The sequence below is a fragment of the Phascolarctos cinereus genome, unplaced genomic scaffold (genome assembly GCF_003287225.1).
Source record: "Phascolarctos cinereus isolate Bilbo 61053 unplaced genomic scaffold, phaCin_HiC Scaffold_726;HRSCAF=1367, whole genome shotgun sequence".
NCBI lineage: Eukaryota > Metazoa > Chordata > Mammalia > Diprotodontia > Phascolarctidae > Phascolarctos > Phascolarctos cinereus.
In genome coordinates, this window is record NW_027556098.1 from 86,258,046 (window position 1) to 86,262,616 (window position 4,571).

A 4,571-nucleotide genomic window follows, 5' to 3' on the forward strand; every position below is an offset into this window, starting at 1 on the left:
TCTGACACCTATTCGCTAAACCCCATGCCTAGCTTTATTTGGGGCAGATCTAATCACTTTGGGAAATAATTCTGTTCATGGGTTGTAGCAAATAACATACAGAAATCCAATTCCTGGTTGATTTTTCTCTGTGTGGTCACCACAGAAGTTATATAGCTTTTGGGTACAGGGGTGAGGTATGTGACAGGTTTGTCCCTGGACATCCATTTTTTCCTAGTATTCTTAGTGTTAGTATTTTGTTAAGGAATTACACTTAACACACACACACACACACACACACACACACACACACAAATGCTTTGTGTTAAGCAACTGGAGGTAATGCAAACATGATTTGGGAGGGGTAACACATTAAGTCTTAGCTTCAATTGTTTAATCAGTTTCTGAACAAGGTCCTAAGGGAACAGAATGGAAGTCAGGTAAGATGGAAGAAACGAAAGGAAAGATTGGTATCTCTGGCCTTAACCAAGAGGAGCAGCTGAGTAGCCAAGGGGCATCAAGAGTCTACTGAGTCTTTTTTGAAGTAAAAAAAAAAAAAAGAGTAGAGTGCTAAAGGATAAATGGACAGGAATTAAAGGCACACGTTGACTGATTTCTAGATTTTGCTCAGGACTAGTCCTGCTTCTAAATGGAAAGTCATATTAGTTTATTCTTATTGACATTTTCTTTGGTCACTTTGTCATTACTGGTTAATAGGTAGATAATCTCTTCTGTCCTCCCATTGATTGTATAAAGTTGGAAAAAAACCCCAAATATTTAGTCTTTTCTTTGTCTTTGAATGTTTTATATCTATCACTCTATTAACAAGTATTTATGTGGGAAAAGGACCTGCATGTACAAAAATATTTATAGCAGCTCTTTTTGTGATGGCAAAGAATTGTAAATTGAGAGGATGCCCATCAATTGGGGAATGGCTGAACAAGTTGTGGTATATGAATGTAATGGAATACTATTGTTCTATAAGAAATGATGAGCAGGCAGACTTCAGAAAAACCTGGAAAGACTTGTATGGTCTGATGCTGAGTGAAGTGAGCAGAACCAAGAGAACATTGTACACAATAACAGCCACATTACACAATGACTAACGTTGATAAACTTAACCCTTCCCAGCAATACAAGGATCTAAGACATCTCCAAAGGCCTTGTGATGGAAAATGCTATGCACATCCAAAGAAAGAACTATGGAATTTGAATGCAGATAGAAGCATACTATTTGCTATTTTTTTCTCTTCTGTTGAGTTTTGTTTCCTCTTTCTGGTGGTTCCTCCTATTGGTTCTAATTCTTCCTTACAATATGACTAATGTGAAAGTATGTTTAATAGGAATGTATATGTATAGCCTATATCAGATTGTGCACCGTCTTTGGGAGGGTGGTGGGGAGGAAGGGGGAGAAAAATTTTAAACTCAAAAGCATATAGAAGTGATTGTTGATAAATCAAAATAAATTAATTTACAAAAACCAAACAAGTATTTATAAAGCCCCAACAATGTTTCAGGCACTATGCAAGAAGGGATAAAACAACCCCTAGTTGAAAACAGCTTACATTCTCGTGGAGGAGATAAATAAATAAATGTGTGCGTACACACATATGTATGTATGTATATCACAAATTTAAATTGAACAAATGAAATATAGAGAGTTATTAAATACAAAGTAGTCTGGGAGAGAGGGAGGGAACTAGCAGTTGTGGAGATCAAGAAAGGCTTCATTCAGAAGATGACATTTTAGCTCCATCTTAAAGGAAGAGAGAAAACCTGTGACTTGGAAGTATGGGAGGATGGTGTTTCAGGAATGTATCAGAAAACCTCAGTTTAGTAGAACAACAATTTTACCCACATTTAAACTGATGGAAGTTCAAAGTTACTATGGACAATCATAATGCTATTAATTGGAAATTAATGTTTTTCTGCTTCTCATCTTATATCCTTCTCATCCCAGAGTGTTCAGTGAAAAAAACATTGAGTTATCTTATTAATACACCGTGAGTATTATTACAAGGAAGTGGTACTAGATGGAATGAAATTGAGTAGGAGAGGGTAACAAACTGATGCTTATAAAGTGGTAATTTTGAAAATTTATGTGTGCAAAGTGCTATCATTTCCTAGATTGAGAACTATTGTCCAAGATATTACCTGTTAAAGAGAATAGAACGACGTGTTTCTCTCTCTCTCTCTCTCTCTCTCTCTCTCTCTCTCTCTCTCTCTCGTTCATTTTGCTAGGCACTTGACTGTAATTCAAAAGATCTAGGTTTGAATTACAGCTCTGCCACTAACTAGCTGATTAGCTTTGGGCAACTTACTACCTCTCTGACCCTCAGTAACTTCATTTGTAAAATGAAAATATTGGATTTCATAGCAAGAATCAAAACTACAAAATATCTTAGAGATCATCTAGTATAATGTCCACATTTTACATTTAAGAAAACTAAGGCTCAAGGATTAAATGAGTTGTTCAAGGGCTTGAGGTAGCAAGTAGTAGAACCAGGTCATGAGCACAGATCTACCTGCTGCCACATTTAGGGATACTTCCATTACAACAGGCTTTGAGAAGCCACCATTCTTGGAGAAGCCACTATCAATCTCATTTCATTTTGAGTACATAAACTACTATTCCCAACCTGTTTTCCTTAACCCAGATCAGTAAATATATGTAGATATGTGATCAGTCTCTCTTCTACAGAGAAAACTTTGTACTAAAATAGAAAGGAGAGAGAGGGAGAGAGAGAGAGAGACAGAGAGACACTCACATGGAGACAGAGAGAGAGAACTGACTACAGAGACAGAATGTCTGGGTTTGAGTGCCACCTCTGGCATGATGCCAGGTACATAAGTTACTTAACCTCTCAGTGGACCTGACAATTCTCTAAGACTAAGTCTCAAAGATAGTACTAATCTATTTTTGTAGAGGGAGAGCTCACTAGAGGTTGTTTTCACAGATGAAATCACAGATCTGGTCCAAAATATTTGTATGTAATATAGCTATATATGTCTTATATATTATATATTTGTTACATATGCATATACAAGACTTTTGGGACACTGTGTGTATGTATTTGTGTGTATATATATGTTTATATTTGTGTCTCTGTGTGTGTGTATGTGTATGTGTATACATACACACACACAGGGAAGCTAAGTGGCTCAGTGGATAGAGTGCCTGGCCTGGAGTCAGGAAGACTCATCTCCCTGATTTCAAATCTAGCCTCAGATACTAGCTGTGTGGCCCTGTATCAGTCACTTAACCCTATTTGCCTCAGTTTCCTCATCTGTAAAATGAGCTGGAGAAGGAAATGGCAAACCACTCCAGTGTCTTTGCCAAGAAAGCCCCAAATGGTATCATGAAGAGTGGACGTGACTGAAAATGACTGAATACACATACACACAGTGCCCCCAAATCCTTAGTGCAGATATATGTTTATATGTTCTATTTTTTTAATCCATTTAGATATCTCTACGTGTACATGTTGCTTCCCCAATTAGAATGCAAGACCCTTGAGGGCAGGGACTATTTCACTTTTTTTTTTATCCCCAGAGCCTAGCATCCTAGGTACTTAGTAAATACTTGATTGATTCATCTATAATTGTTTGTTTATAGCCATACAAATTCCAGGGAATACCACACCATTGATAAAATGGGTGGATGTCTAATATCAGTTACACAGCCCTGTTCTTCCCTAGCTCCCTTCCTCCATCCTGCAATTCTCTCCAAAAATCTGTTCAAGGTAATTAACCCACTTTCTGCTTAGCTGCTCTACATGACCAGTATGATCTGGTCTGTGTGTGACAAACCACTCAGTTACAAAGCCTCTTCCTACTCTACCTCAATGCTTTAAGAAGCTGTGATTAGCACTAATGTTGATCCTATTCCTTTATCAATCAATCAATCAATAAACCTTTATTAAGCACCTACTATGTTCCAGGCACTGGGCTAAGTGCTGAGGATCCAAAAAGAGGCAAAAGATAATCCCTGCCCTGAAGGAACTTACAATTTAATGGGAGAGCCAACGTTCCAAAAAATATATACCAACCAAGCTATATACAGGATAAAGAGGAAATAATTAATAGAGGGAAGACACTAGAATTAAGAATGGTTGTGGAAGGCTTCCTGTGGAAGGTGGGATTTTGGTTGGGACTTAAAGGAAGTTAGAGGTCAGTAATCAGAGCAGAGGAGGGAGAGTGTTCCAGGCGTGGGGAGACACTAGAGAAAATGTCCAATGTTGAGAGATGGAGTATCTTGTTTGTGAAACAGTCAGGGGGCTAGTGTCATTGCTTCAAAGAGTGTGTGGAGGGGAGTAGGGTGTAAGAAGACTGGAAAGGTAGGAGGAAGCTAGGTTATGAAGAATTTTGAATGTCAAACAGAGCATTTTGTATTTTATCCTGGAGACAATAAGAAACCAGTGGAGTTTATTGAGTAGAGCAGTGACATGATCAGAACTATGCTTTAAAAAAACACTTTAGTGACTGAATGGAAGATGGATGACTTAGTAGGTGATTTTCAAGAATTTCTGTGGTCAAAAATCACACCTCATGTTGACCAATTTCTTAATGAGCCTGTCCTTACTTAGCTAGAC